We start from the raw sequence: 16,935 nt of genomic DNA, 5'->3' as shown, positions 1-16,935 counted from the left end.
ACAACCAAGCCCCCAAGTGATGCTGTGGCATTACGCCGATCAAGAGGTGTAGCTATGGTTCGGATACGACCAAGCCCCCAAGTGATGCTGTGGCATTGCGCCGATCAAGAGGTGTAGCTATGGTTCGGATACGACCAAGCCCCCAAGTGATGCTGTGGCATTTCGCCAATCAAGAGGTTTAGCTATGGTTCGGATATGACCAAGCCCCCAAGTGATGCTATGGCATTCCGCCGATCAAGAGGTGTAGCTATGGTTCGGATACGACCAAGCCCCCAAGTGATCTAATATCAAGCTTTGAGAAGCTAAATCAAGGGGTAAACCGGACGCCGCTTTGTAAGCTCCATGTAACCACACATGATGTAAGAAAACAGCAGATACCCCGCTTTAGCTGAGGTTCCGGTTTATTATATTGGTCATAATATATACAATGTCATAATATGTACATAAGCAGAGCCTGTAGCTCAAGTATAGTAGGGCCGAAGATGAGCAATATTCCACGGCCGGTTGGTCTCCTCCTCCGATTTACGTGAGTCTTTGCGCTCTCGAACATCGATTAGGTAGTATGACCCGTTGTGCAGATTCTTGCTGACCACAAAAGGTCCTTCCCAAGGGGGGTGTAACTTATGCATATCCGTCTGATCCTGGATGAGTCAAAGCACCAAATCACCTTCTTCAAAGGTTCTGGTTCTAACCCGGCGGCTATGATAATGACGCAGATCTTGCTGATAAATCGCCGAACAGGCTGCCGCCACGTCACGTTCCTCATCTAACAGGTCAAGAGCTTCCTGTCGTGCCTTCTCGTTATCAGCTTCAACATATGCCGCTACACGAGGCGAGTCATGACGGATGTCACTAGGAAGAACCGCTTCCACTCCATAAACCATGAAGAACGGTGTGTATCCTATCGATCTGTTGGGTGTGGTATTGATGCTCCATAATACTGAAGGTAGCTCCTCAACCCAACAACCCGGCGTCCGTTGCAAAGGAACAATAAGCCGGGGTTTGATGCCTCTCAAGATCTCTTGATTGGCCCTCTCCGCTTGACCATTAGACTGTGGGTGAGCCACTGATGACACGTCAAGCCGGATGTGCTCACGTTGACAGAACTCCTTCATGGCACCTTTTGACAGATTGGTACCATTGTCTGTTATAATGCTGTGTGGAAAGCCAAACCGGAAGATCACCTTCTTGATGAATTGAACCGCCGTGGCTGCGTCACGCTTACTAACTGGCTCTGCCTCCACCCACTTCGTGAACTTATCAACCGCCACCAAAAGGTGGGTCTTCTTGTCCTTGGACCTCTTGAAAGGCCCAACCATATCCAGCCCCCAAGTTGCAAACGGCCAGGTGATTGGAATCATCCTCAATTCTTGAGCCGATACATGAGCGCGTCTTGAGAATTTCTGACAGCCATCACATCTTTTGACCAAGTCCTCGGCATCAGCATGAGCTGTCAACCAATAGAAACCGTGACGAAACGCCTTGGCCACCAAAGATTTTGAACCGGCGTGGTGACCACAATCTCCTTTGTGGATCTCACGCAAAATTTCATGGCCTTCCTCAGGAGACACACAGCGTTGAAACGCCCCTGTCACACTGCAATGATGTAACTCTCCATTGATAATAGTCATGGACTTGGACCGCCGAATTGTCTGCCTGGCCAGAGTTTCATCCTCTGGTAACTCGCCCCGGTTCATATACGCCAGATATGGAACCGTCCAACCCGGGATAACATGAAGGGCCGCCACCAACTGAGCCTCCGGATCAGGAACAGCCAAATCCTCTTCACCAGGGAGCTTGACGGACGGATTATGCAAAACATCCAGGAAGACCTAGGTGGAACCGGTTTACGTTGGGAACCCAGGCGGCTTAAAGCGTCCGCCGCTTCATTCTTCCGCCGGTCCACATGATCCACCTGATAACCTTTAAAGTGACCTGCAACAATATCCACCTCACGACGATATGCTGCCATTAGTGGGTCCTTCGAATCCCAAGTGTCGGACACTTGTTGAGCCACCAGATCCGAGTCACCGAAGCACTTAACTCGGCTTAGGTTCATCTCCTTAGTCGTCCGAAGACCATGGAGTAAAGCCTCATATTCAGCTGCATTGTTAGTGCAAGGGAACATTAAACGGAGAACATAACAAAACTTATCACCTCGTGGGGAAGTTAATACGACTCCAGACCCCGAGCCCTCCAATTGCCTGGACCCATCAAAATGAATAGTCCAATAAGTATGATCCGAATTCTCCTCTGGCGCTTGTAATTATGTCCAATCATTGATGAAATCCACAAGTGCCTGAGATTTGATCGCCGTTTGGGGTATGTATTTCAACCCGTGAGGCCCGAGCTCGATAGCCCACTTAGCAATCCGGCCAGTTGCTTCCCTGTTCTGGGTTATATCCCCCAAAGGAGCAGAGCTGACCATCGTGATGGGATGACCTTGGAAATACTGCTTAAGCTTCCGGCTTGCCATAAAAACCCCATACACCAATTTTTGCCAATGCGGGTACCTCTGCTTGGACTCAATAAGTACCTCACTGATATAGTAAACCGGCCGCTGAACCGGATATTCCTTTCCTGCCTCCTTGTGCTCCACCACAATAGCCACACTAACAGCCCGAGCATTAGCTGCCACATATAGCAACAATGGTTCTTTATCCACTGGAGCAGCGAGAATCGGTGGATTAGCCAGCTGCCGCTTTAAGTCCTCAAATGCTTCATTAGCGGCGTCACTCCAGACGAAGTTATCCGTTTTCTTCAGCATCTGATGCAAAGGGATGGCCTTCTCGCCAAGGCGACTGACAAACCGGCTCAACGCAGCAATCCGGCCTGCCAGGCGTTGAACATCATTGATACACTTCGGTTTAGCCAAGGAGGTGATGGCTTTGATCTTTTCCGGATTAGCTTCAATGCCCCTGTTAGACACCAAAAAGCCCAAGAGCTTGCCTGCAGGTACACCAAAGACACACATGGCCGAATTAAGCATCATTTTATAAACCCGCAGGTTATCAAAGGTTTCCTTCAAGTCATCAATCAATGTCTCCTTCTTCCTTGATTTTACCACAATATCATCCACATAGGCATGAACATTGCGGCCGATCTATTTATGAATACAATTTTGCACACACCGTTGATAAGTCGCCTGGGCACTCTTGAGCCCAAAGGGCATGGACACATAGCAGAAGGCTCCAAAGGGAGTTATGAAGGCTGTCTTCTCCTGGTCCTTAACTGCCATTTTGATCTGATGATAACCAGGATATGCATCCAAAAAGCTTAAACGCTCGCAACCCGCCGTAGCATCAATAATTTGATCAATACGGGGAAGGGCAAAAGGATCTGCTGGACAAGCTTTGTTGAGATCTGTGTAGCCCACACACATACGCCAAGTGCCATTCTTCTTGAGGACCAGCACCGGATTAGCCAACCACTCAGGATGGAATACTTCAACGATAAATCCAGCCGCCAAGAGCCTGGCTACTTCTTCTCCAATAGCTTTGCATCTTTCTTCATTGAACCGGCGGAGAAACTGCTTGACCGGTTTATACTTAGGATCAACATTGAGAGTGTGCTCAGCGAGTTCTCTCGGTACGCCAGGCATGTCAGAAGGCTTCCATGCAAAGATGCCCCGATTCTCATGGATGAACTCGATGAGCGCGCTTTCCTATTTCGGATCCAAGTTAGCGCTGATGCTAAACTGCTTGGACGAATCGCCAGGCACAAAGTCAACAAGCTTAGTCTCATCACCCGATTTAAATTTCAGGGCCAGATCATGCTCTGTAGTTGGTTTCTTCAACGAAGTCATATCTGCCGGATCAACATTGTCTTTGTAAAACTTCAACTCTTCTGTTGCACAAACCGACTCAGCATAAGCCGCATCACCTTCTTCACACTCCAGAGCAATCTTGCGGCTCCTATGCATGGTTATAGTTCCCTTGTGACCCGGCATCTTGAGCTGCAGATAGACATAACAAGGTTGTGCCATAAACTTAGCATAAGCTGGCCGTCCAAATAGGGCATGATACGGGCTTCTGATTTTCACCACTTCAAAGGTCAAGGTTTCTGATCTCGAGTCATGCTCATCTCCAAAAGCCACCTCCAGAGCTATCTTACCAACAGGATATGCCGACTTACCAGGCACCACACCATGGAACACCGTATTGGACGGTTTAAGATTTTTATCTGTTAACCCCATGCGACGGAAAGTTTCATGATAAAGGATATTAATGCTACTCCCTCCATCCATGAGTACCTTAGTGAACTTATAACCTCCCACCTGAGGTGCCACCACCAGAGCCAGATGACCCGGATTATCAACCCGGGGTGGATGATCCTCTCTACTCCACACAATCGGCTGCTCGGACCAGTGCAAATAACGGGCACCGCCGGTTCAACAGCATTCACCGCCCTTTTATGAAGCTTCTGATCGCGCTTGTCTATGCTAGTGGTGAAGACATGATACTGTCCGCCATTCAACTGCTTCGGGTTGCTCTGGTAACCCGACTGTTGCTGCTGCTGATTGCCCTGATGATTATAGCCACCTTGGTTACCCTGATTGCTTTGATTGTTATGTCCACCCTGATTGCCGTGGAAGCCTGAACCGGAATTTCCTCCGCCATAACCCGGCCCATGAGAACCGGGGCCCGAACCGCCTCCTGGTCCATGATCATACCGGAAAGAATCAGAATGTTTGAACTCTTGCATGATGTAACAATCTTTCCAGAGGTTCGTGGATGGGTCCTCCTTTGTCCCATGCTTTGGACAGGGCTGGTTTGGACTTGGCCTTCCACCGCGCTGGGGCGGTTTACCCTTACGCCGCTGACCCTTGTCATGTGCATTAGTGTTAGCCACAAAGTCTAAACCATGGTCCGCTTTACGCTTGCCGCCGTTTCCATGACCCGCCGGGTTGTGGTGCTGCCCCTTGGCGTTGCCGCCCTTCTTTCCCTTCCCTGTCTTATCATCGTCAGACTCGGGATCCTTGGTACTATCAGAGTCGGCATACTTCACCAGTGCAGCCATGAGGGTTCCCATGTCATTACAATGACGTTTGAGCCGTCCCAACTTCAACTTCAGGGGTTCAAATGGGCAATTGCCTTCCAATGTTAAAACTGCGGTGTCAGCGGTTATGCGGTCTGATGAATGCAAAATCTCTGAAACCCGGCACACCCAATGGGTTGTTGACTCTCCTTCCTCCTGGACACAGGCAGCTAAGTCCACAATTGACATGGGCTGCTTGCATGTATCCTTGAAATTCTGAATGAACCGGGCTCTCAACTCGGCCCATGACCTGGTAGAATTAGCCGGTAAGCTCTTTAACAAAATGCGGGTTGTCCCTTCTAGCATCATGGTGAAGTATTTCGCACATGCCGCATCATCCACATCCAGCATCTCCATGGCCATCTCATAGCTTTCGACCCATGTTTCAGGGGATAAATCGGCGGTGTAATTCGGCACCTTACGCGGGCCCTTGAAATCCTTGGGCAGGCGCACATTGCGTAACGCCGGGACGAGACACGGCACTCCCAAAGAACTAGAGGTAACTCCTGGTTCCACCGATGTGGTTGGACGAACCGGAGTAAGCTGACGGGCTTCATGCTGCGTCGCTAACTTGGCCTCTCTGCGTGCCCGAGCCCGGTCCACCACCTCCTGAGCATCACCAGCACCACCCGCCGAGTTATTGCCACGAGGCGGATCACGGTTCCGCGCATTTCTTGACACTGTCGGTTCATCCATACGCCTGCTGTAACTCCAGCTTGGACGAGGAGTAGAATGAATCCGATCGCGACTATATGAATAAGCCTCCTGTTGAACCAAGGCTGTCTGAAGAAGCTCCTTAACCCGACGCGTCTCGACCGCCACCGGAGAATCGCCTTCGATCAGGATGGCTACCAGCCGTGAAGCGGTAGCGACAATGTTGTCCATTGGGTTAGAATAATGACCTGGTGGCGTGGGGACATGCGGTACTACAATGTTGTTCTGACGAGGCGGATCCACCAAACGTGGCTAAACCGGCGCCCCTGCTCCAGGTGCCTCCGCCCGGTTTACCACCGGCGGATTACTGGTCCCTGCTCCTGGGGTGTTAAAGATATTTCTAGCGTCATAAACCGGCGGCAGGCGAGATCGGTGCCTCCTCTTCAGGACTTCATTCGACGCACTCTGATCCAGCATAATCCGGTAAGCTTGTGCATCCAAAGCGGCCCGCTTCGCGGCTATCCTGGTATCCTCAGCTGCTAAGTCGGCTTTGGTCTGGGTGATCTGATCTTTCACTTTCGCGATTTCCGCATTGTGTGCATCCTGATCCGCCGGGTTGACCTCCGCCATCAGCGTCGCCAACGCGTCAAACAAATCAGATAGAACCTGAGCTGGCGGTCGCACAGGGCCTCCTGCCCCGGCCGCTGCCGCCGCTGCCGATCCGGAAATCATCGCCGCTGCGGTCGAAGAGTGGAGCGGCGGTTGCGTGCCGGCCATGAAGATCGCAACCCGGTTTGGCAGATCAAAGGGGTCCAGAATACTGTCGGCAAACAGCCCCCAATCCGGCCATCTTGTAACTGATATAACGACTCGGTCTCTCCGGTCGATGACTCGTCGCCGGAATAAACGACGGTCTCACCACCAGATTCCGATATATCCTTAGATTCCCCTCCATGGATAACTCCCACGAAGGCACGCTTCATGACAGGCTTGACCCGGGCAGATCTCGCACGCTGAGCCGTTTCGACGAGGTCGGTGCAGATGGCCAGCTTAGGGCCCGGTTCGCCGATCTCGCCGATGAAAACGTGTATGCCACCAAAGGGGACCCGGTACCCGTACTCGATTGAGCCGGCCTCGGGGTCCCAGCCTGCATCGTTGATGTAGAGCTTGCCGCGACGACTCTTGGTCATCCGGCCCACAGCGTAACCCTTGAGTCCTTCGAAGTTGCCCTCCAAGAACTTGAAACCATCGTGCAATAGCCCCACGGTGGGCGCCAACTGTTGTGGCTTTGTCACGGCAGATGTCCTAGAGAAAGGACTTAGTCGTGGAGCCATCGCTATGGGTTAGCTTAAAGGGGTTAAAGCGGACAAGGGACGCAAGAGAGTTTTATACTAGTTTGGCCCCTTACGATGAAGGTAAAAGCCAGAGTCTCGAGTTGATGGGGTTTCGATGACCAGGGAGCGAATACGCTTTGCCTGAGTCTCGAGTTGTTGTCTGTTGTCCCTGAACCGCCGCCGGGTCGTCCCCTTATATACATGGGTTGACGCCCGTCGGTTTACAGAATCCCGAGACCGGCTCATAATCGTGTCCAGCTCGGTCTCTGCTACTTCTATCTTACAACACAAGTTTACATATCAATGCCGGTTTATGTCTACAGGCCTTAAACCGGCTTTGGGCCCTGGGCCTTCATGAAGCGTCACCGTCTGTCTTCATGGACTTCAGATACAGATGCATTACTTATGGGGTTAACCCGGCCTCTCCTGGCCGGTTTACGCCCAGTGGTAATATCCCCAACACTATGGAAATGCCATAATAGGTAGGTATGGTGGCTGTTTTGAGGAAGATATAAGGAGGTTTATGTGTGATAGAGCGTATCGTATCACGGGGTTTGGGTGCACCGGCGAAATTTGCACCAACTCTCAAGGTGAGAAAGGGCAATGCACGGTACCGAAGAGGCTAGCAATGATGGAAGGGTAAGAGTGCGTATAATCCATGGACTCAACATTAGTCATAAAGAACTCACATACTTATTGCAAAAATCTACAAGTCATCAAAAACCAAGCACTACGTGCATGCTCCTAGGGGGATAGATTGGTAGAAAAAGACCATCGCTCGTCCCCGACCGCCACTCATAAGGAGGACAATCAAAGAACACCTCATGTTTCAAATTTGTTACATAACGTTTACCGTACGTGCATGCTACAGGATTTGCAAACTTCAACACAAGTATTTCTCAAATTCACAACTACTCAACTAGCACAACTTTAATATCACTACCTCCATATCTCAAAACAATTATCAAGCATCAAACTTCTCTTAGTATTCAACACACTCATAAGAAAGTTTTTACTAATCTTGAATACCTAGCATATTAGGACTAATTTCACAATTAAAGCAAATTACCATGCTGTTTTGTATGACTCTCAAAATGATATAAGTGAAGCATGAGAGAACAATAGTTTCTATAAAACAAATCCACCACCGTGCTCTAAAAGATATAAGTGAAGCACTAGAGCAAAAACTATATAGCTCAAAAGATATAAGTGAAGCACATAGAGTATTCTAATAAATTCTGAATCATGTGTGTCTCTCTCAAAAGGTGTGTACAGCAGGGATGATTATGGTAAACTACAAGCAAAGACTCAAATCATACAAGACGCTCCAAGCAAAACACATATCATGTGGTGAATAAAAATATAGCTCCAAGTAAAGTTACCGATGGACGAAGACGAAAGAGGGGATGCCTTCCGGGGCATCCCCAAGCTTTGGCTTTTTGGTGTCCTTATATTACCTTGGGGTGCTATGGGCATCCCCAATCTTAGGCTCTGGCCACTCCTTGTTCCATAATCCATCAAATCTTTACCCAAAACTTGAAAACTTCACAACACAAAACTCAACAGAAAATCTCGTGAGCTCCGTTAGCAAAATAAAACAAAACACCACTTCAAGGTACTGTATTGAACTCATTATTTATTTATATTGGTGTTAAACCTACTGTATTCCAACTTATCTATGGTTCATAAACTATTTTACTAGCCATAGATTCATCAAAATAAGCAAACAACACAAGAAAAACAGAATCTGTCAAAAACAGAACAGTCTGTAGTAATCTGTAACTAACGCAAACTTCTGGAACTCTAAAACTTCTATAAAAATAGGAAGACCTAAATAATTTGTTTATTGATCTGATGCAATTGGAATCAGTATTGTATCACGTTCTGGTAATTTTTAACAATTGTTTTCGTGAACAGAAAGTTTCTGGAATTTTCAGCAAGATCAAATAACTATCATCCAAGAAGATCCTATAGGTTTAACTTGGCACAAACACTAATTAAAACACAAAAACAAATCTAACCAGATGCTAGATCAAATATTTATTCCTAAACAGAAGCAAAAATCAAAAAACTAAAATAAAATTGGGTTGCCTCCCAACAAGTGCTATCTTTTAACGCCCCTAGCTAGGCATAAAAACAAGGATAGATCTAGGTATTGCCATCTTTGGTAGGCATTTCTTCAATAAGACACCTATAACCCCTAGGAGTTTCTTTCTTTTTATTAATTATCAAACTCCTAGGCACAAAATCAAGAAAATCATTTGTAGCAAACAGTTCCTTAATGATAGCAAAAAGATTGGGATGAACACTTATTGATTTTAAATCCGCAGTTTCCTTACTAGAGGATTCACCCTTATTTTTAGGAACATAAACAAGCTTGCAAATTTTGGTAGGAGGATTTGGAGTATTTTTAACGAAAGAAAAAGCGGACCCCAACTTGGTGATAATTCCCTCAAGTTTATCGATTCTAGTAGATTCTTGATCTATTCTTTCATTAACTATGGGTTCTTTTTCCTTAAAACTTTTCAGAATAACTCCCACCTTAGATCCATATTGGGTAATTTGGTTGTGGATCTTTTTATCCAAATTCTCAATCAACTCTACAGTAGCAACTTTATTTTCAATAATTTCAAGCCTTTGCATCACATGTTCCAAAGTTAACATAGTTCCATTAACCAAAAGAGGTGGTGATTCAAACAAATCTATCATGGCATTATAAGAATCAGAAGTATGGCTACCCAAGAAATTCCCTCTAGTGATGGTATCAAGAATATATCTGTACCAAGGAGTAGCGCCTACATAAAAATTGTGGAGAAGAACAGAAGTAGATTGCATCCTGGTAGATCTATTTTGAGCATTGCAAATTCTATACCAAGCGTCTTTTAGATTTTCTCCCTCCCTTTGCTTAAAATTAAGAACTTCATTCTCGGGAGACAACGGAGAAGATAAGGGACTAGCCATAACGACAAGGCAAGCAAGAAAGCGACGAACGGAAAAGAGGGCGAATAAAATGGCAAGGGTGAAGTGGGGGAGAGGAAAACGAGAGGCAAATGGCAAATAATGTAATGCGAGGGATAAGAGTTTGTGATGGGTACTTGGTATATCTTGACTTGTGCGTAGACTCCCCGGCAACGGCGCCAGAAATGGCTCGTTTTCGGGAAATCAAACCTTGACTTGACTTGGCGCGAATCTCCCCGGGAACGGCGCCAGAAATCCTTCTTGCTACCTCTTGAGCACTGCGTTGGTTTTCCCTTGAAGAGGAAAGGGTAATGCAGTAAAGTAGCGTAAGTATTTCCCTCAGTTTTTGAGAATTAAGGTATCAATCCAGTAGGAGACCACGCTCGAGTCCCACGCACCTACACAAACAAATAAGAACCTCGCAACCAACGCGATAAAGGGGTTGTCAATCCCTTCACGATCACTTACGAGAGTCAGATATGATAGATATGATAAGATAATATTTTTAGTATTTTTATGATAAAGAGAAATAAAGATGCAAAGTAAAATAAACAGCAATAGAAATAGCTAAGTGTTGGAAGATTAATATGATGGAAAATAGACCCGGGGGCCATAGGTTTCACTAGTGGCTTCTCTCAAGAGCATAAGTATTACGGTGGGTAAACGAATTACTGTCGAGCAATTGATAGAATTGAGCATAGTTATGAGAATATCTAGGTATGATCATGTATATAGGTATCACGTCCGTGACAAGTAGACCGAAACGATTCTGCATCTACTACTATTACTCCACACATCGACCGCTATCCAGCATGCATCTAGAGTATTAAGTTTGTAAGAATAGAGTAATGCTTTAAGCAAGATGACATGATGTAGAGGGATAAACTCATGCAATATGATATAAACCCCATCTTTTTATCCTCGATGGCAACAATACAATACGTGCCTTGCTGCCCCTACTGTCACTGGGAAAGGACACCGCAAGATTGAACCCAAAGCTAAGCACTTCTCCCATTGCAAGAAAGATCAATCTAGTAGGCCAAACCAAATTGATAATTCGAAGAGACTTGCAAAGATAACCAATCATACATAAAAGAATTCAGAGGATATTCAAATATTGTTCGATAAATTTGATCATAAACCCACAATTCATCGGTCTCAACAAACACACCGCAAAAGAAGAGTTACATCAAATAGATCTCCAAGAGAATCGAGGAGAACTTTGTATTGAGATCCAAAGAGAGAGAAGAAGCCATCTAGCTAATAACTATGGACCTGAAGGTCTGAGGTAAAGTACTCACACATCATCGGAGAGGCTATGGTGTTGATGTAGAAGCCCTCCGTGATCAATGCCCCCTCCGGCAGGACGCCGGAAAAGGCCCCAAGATGGGATCTCACTGGTACAGAAGGTTGCGGCGGTGGAATTAGGTTTTCGTGGATGCTTCTGATGGTTTGGGGTACGTAGGTATATATAGGAGGAAGAAGTAGGTCGGTGGAGCCACGAGGGGCCCACGAGGGTGGAGGGTGCGCCCCCTACCTCGTGGCTTCCTCGTCAGTTGCTTGACGTCCACTCCAAGTCCTCTGGATCACGTTTGTTCCGAAAATCACGTTCCCGAAGGTTTCATTCCGTTTGGACTCCGTTTGATATTCTTTTTCTGCGGAACACTGAAATAGGCAAAAAAACAGCAATTTGGGCTGGGCCTCCGGTTAATAGGTTAGTCCCATAAATAATATAAAAGTGTATAATAAAGCCCATTAAACATCCAAAACAGAATATAATATAGCATGGAACAATAAAAAATTATAGATACGTTGGAGACGTATCATGCATCTCCCAAATAGATCTTGCGTGAGCATAGGAAAGTTTTTGAAATTGCATGCTACATTTCCCAACAGAGGAAGATCGCAAAGAGTTCAAGGAGTTCCAAGCGACGACAACGAGAATTTTGCAACTATGCGGAAGAACTTTGAGAAAATCCAAGAAAATTTTAGGCACTTGCTATTGGATCCCGACCCATAGGAAGAAATGGACGACATTTCTGCCCAGGGCAGTGTGTAGCCGAAAGACAACAACAACAAGTCCCCAATCATGCCGGCAGGAAGGCCCAAGCAGCTGCAAGCTCCAACTCAACCTTCAGTGGCACAATATGAGAAGCAAGTTACCCTTGCAATAAGAACAACAACACTAAGAGATAGTTCAGGAGAGGAACTCCATTTAGATGGCACACCAAAAGTTCCTTACAGGCACGCTAATTTTGGTAGCTTAAAAGGAGACCACAATCAAGTAGGAGGGCAAGTACAAAATCTAGCACATGTACCGATAGATGAGCTGGAGGAAGAAGGATGGCAAGAAGGGAATGTTAGAAGATCTAGATCTTCCACTCATGTTGACAGCAGAAGAGCGGTCCTGACAATCAAGCCTGCTAAGCTCAACATCGCTGAATTTGATGGAGAGAACCCTGTCCTGGATACAAAATCTAGAGCAGTATTTTACTGCTGCAAGAACTCCAATTGAGCACAGAACTGAGTTGGATGTTTCTTATTTAAAAGGACCTGCTGTCCAATGGTAGCGAGGCACTAGTTATGCTCCAAGCAATGTCCCTTGGCACAGATTTTGTTCCTATCTCACTGAAAGATTTACCCTAGACTCTGTTTGTGACATTGTTAGCTCTTTTCATGCAACACAACAGACTTCTACTGTTGCCATTTATGTGGAACAATTTGAAAGCTCGTGAATGTTATGAGGAGGGAAAATCATGTCATTCCTACTGACTATTATGTCACTACCTAGCTTTCTGTTTGGTCTCTATCCATGCATAAGGAACCATATAGAGTGTTTTAAACCCAGAGACATGCGAATAATAGTGTGGTTTTCCACGAGAATGGAAAAAGTCACTATTCATGTTCAAGCTAAAACTTATGTCCCTCAACCAAAAAGACAGGTAATATTTGATCAACCAAAATCACTTGTGACAGCTCCAATATAGAATAGGAACACGGTGACACAACAGGCCAAGCAAAACCAAGTTTGCTACAAACGCGGAGAACCTTGGGTACCTGGACATAGGCAAGTGTATAAAATGAGCCAAAGAGCTCAAATACAGGCCCTGCAAGCCCAAGAAGCAAACATGTCTGAAACTATTCATGTCACTGACTTTGAGGACCCTGACCTAGAGCACACTAAACCTCCTCCTGATGGCACAGTCTTACAGGTCTCCATGCATGCTGCTATGGATATTGGGGCAACTACGAATACATTCAGTCTCACACTAAAGCTGGGCAACACTACTGCTAGTGCTCTGGTTGATAGTGGTCGCACCTCTGATGGGAGATGGAACTACGTCGGTATTTCCCCGGAGACGGAGGGATGATGTAGCACAGCGACGGTAGAGTATTTACCTCAATTATGAAACCGAGGTATCGAACCAGTAGGAGAACCAAGCAACACAACGTAAACAGCGCCTGCACACAAATAACAACACCTCGCAACCCGACGTGTTAAAGGGGTTGTCAATCCCTTTCGGGTAACGGCGCCAGAAACTAGCAAGCGGACGTGAGATAAATTGTAGTAGATTGAAATAATAGATCGCAAATGAAATAAAACGCAGCAAGGTATGTTTGTATTTTTGGTTAATAGATCTAAATAAAAATGCAAAGGAAAAGTAGATCGCAAGCAAATATATGAGAAAGAAGACCCGGGGGGCGTAGGTTTCACTATTGGCTTCTCTCGAGAAAAATAGCAAACGGTGGGTAAACAAATTACTGTTGGGCAATTGATAGAAATTCAAATAATTATGACAATATCCAGGCAATGATCATTACATAGGCATCACGTCCAAGATTAGTAGACCGACTCCTGCCTGCATCTACTACTATTACTCTGCACATCGACTGCTATACAACATGCATCTAGTGTATTAAGTTCATGGAAAAATAGAGTAATGCAAAGAACGATGACATGATGTAGACAAGATCCGTTTATCTATATGGCAGTAGATATAGATCTCATCTTTTTATCCTTAGTAGCAACGATAAATACGTGTCGTTTCCCCTTCTCTCACTGGGACCGAGCACCGTAAGATTGAACCCACTACCGGGCACCTCTTCCCATTGCAAGATAAATAGATCAAGTTGGCCAAACAAAACCCAAATATCGGAGAAGAAATACAAGGCTATAAGAGATCATGCATATAAGAGATCAAAGAAACTCAAATAACTTTCATGGATATAAAAAGATATGACTGGTCATAAACTCAAAGTTCATTAGATCCCAACAAACACACCGCAAAAGAGTTACATCATATGGATCTCCAAGAGACCATTGTATTGAGAATTCAGCGAGAGAGAGAGAAAGCCATCTAGCTACTAACTACGGACCCGAAGGTCTACAAGGAACTACTTGAAGGAAATATGCCCTAGAGGAAATAATAAAGTTATTATTTATTTCCTCATATCATGATAAATATTTATTATTCATGCTATAATTGTATTAACCGGAAACATAATACATGTGTGAATACATAGACAAACATAGTGTCACTAGTATGCCTCTACTTGACTAGCTCGTTAATCAAAGATGGTTGAGTTTCCTAGCCATAGACATGAGTTGTCATTTGATTAACGGGATCTCATCATTAGGAGAATGATGTGATTGACTTGACCCATTCCGTTAGCTTAGCACTTGATCGTTTAGTTTACAGCTATTGCTTTCTCCATGACTTATACATATTCCTGTGACTATGAGATTATGCAACTCCCGAATACTGGAAGAACACTTTGTGCTACCAAACGTCACAACGTAACTGGGTGATTATAAAGGTGCTCTACAGGTGTCTCCGATGGTGTTTGTTGAGTTGTGGATCGAGATTAGGATTTGTCACTCCGATTGTCGGAGAGGTATCTCTAGGCCCTCTCGGTAATGCACATCACAATAAGCCTTGCAAGCAGTGTGACTAATGAGTTAGTTGCGGGATGATGCATTACGGAAAGAGTAAAGAGACTTGCCGGTAACGAGATTGAGCTAGGTATTAAGATACCGACGATCGAATCTCGGGCAAGTAACATACCAATGACAAAGGGAACAACATATGTTGTTATGCGGTTTGACCGATAAAGATCTTCGTAGAATATGTAAAAACCAATATGAGCATCCAAGTTCCGCTATTGGTTAGTGACCGGAGACATGTCTTGGTCATGTCTACATAGTTCTCGAACCCGTAGGGTCCGCACGCTTAAAGTTCTGTGACGATCGGTATTATGAGTTTTTGTGTTTTGATGTACCGAAGGTAGTTCGGAGTCTCGGATATGATCACGGACATGATGAGGAGTCTCGAAATGGTCGAGACGTAAAGATTGATATATTGGACGACTATGTTCGGACACCGGAAGTGTTTCGGGAGGTTTCGGACATATACCGGAGTACTGGGGGATTACCGGAACCCCTCCCCCCCCCGGAGTATAATGGGCCTATTGGGCCTTGGTGGAGAAGAGGAGGGGCGGCCAGGGCAGGCCGCGCGCCCCCTCCCCCTCTAGTCTGAATTGGACAAGGAGGGGGGCAGCGCCCCCCCTTTCCTTCCCCCCTGTCTCCTCCTTCCCCCTTCTCCTACTCCTACTAGGAAAGGAGGAGTCCTACTCCCGGTGGGAGTAGGACTCCCCCCTTGGTGCGCCCTCCTCCTGGCCGGCCGCCTCCCCCTAGCTCCTTTATATACAGGGGCAGGGGGCACCCCAAGACACAACAATTGATCATTGATCTCTTAGCCGTGTGGGGTGCCCCCGTCCACCATAATCCACCTCGGTCATATTGTAGCGGTGCTTAAGCGAAGCCCTGCGTCGGTAGCATCATCATCACCGTCACCACGCCGTCGTGCTGATGAAGCTCTTCCCGGAAGCTCTACTGGAGCGTGAGTTCACGGGACGTCACCGAGCTGAACGTGTGCTGAACGCGGAGGTGTCGTACGTTCGGTACTGAGGATCGGTCAATCGTGAAGACGTACAACTACATCAACCGCGTTGTTATAACACTTCCTCTTACGGTCTACGAGGGTACGTAGACGACACTCTCCCCTCTCGTTGCTATGCATCACCATGATCTTGCGTGTGCGTAGGAATTTTTTTGAAATTACTATGTTCCCCAACAGTGGTAGCAGAGCCAGGTTTATCCGTAGATGTTATATGCACGAGTAGAACACAAGTGAGTTGTGGGCGATACAAGTCATACTGCTTACCAGCATGTCATACTTTGGTTCGGCGGTATTGTTGGATGAAGCGGCCCGGACCGACATTACGCGTACGCTTACGCGAGACTGGTTCTACCGACGTGCTTTGCACACAGGTGGCTGGCGGGTGTCAGTTTCTCCAACTTTAGTTGAACCGAGTGTGGCTATGCCCGGTCCTTGTGAAGGTTAAAACAACACTAACTTGACGAAATATCGTTGTGGTTTTGATGCGTAGGTAAGAACGGTTCTTGCTCAGCCCGTAGCAGCCACGTAAAACTTGCAACAACAAAGTAGAGGACGTCTAACTTTTTTTTGCAGGGCATGTTGTGATGTGATATGGTCAAGGCATGATGTTATATTTATTGTATGAGATGATCATGTTTTGTAACAGAGTTATCGGCAACTGGCAGGAGCCATATGGTTGTCGTTTTATTGTATGCAATGCAATCGCCCTGTAATTGCTTTACTTTATCACTAAGCGGAAGCGATAGTCGTAGAAGCAATAGTTGGCGAGACAACAATGATGCTACGATGGAGATCAATGTGTCGCACCGGTGACGATGGTGATCATGACGGTGCTTTGGAGATGGAGATCAAAGGCACAAGATGATGATGGCCATATCATATCACTTATATTGATTGCATGTGATGTTTATCCTTTATGCATCTTATTCTGCTTTGTTTGACGGTAGCATTATAAGATGATCTCTCACTAAATTTCAAGGTAAAAGTGTTCT

The sequence above is a fragment of the Triticum aestivum genome, chromosome 1D (assembly GCF_018294505.1).
Source record: "Triticum aestivum cultivar Chinese Spring chromosome 1D, IWGSC CS RefSeq v2.1, whole genome shotgun sequence".
In the NCBI taxonomy this organism is placed as follows: Eukaryota; Viridiplantae; Streptophyta; class Magnoliopsida; order Poales; family Poaceae; genus Triticum; species Triticum aestivum.
The sequence above is the reverse complement of the archived record's forward strand: the minus strand, read 5'-3'. Positions refer to the sequence as shown.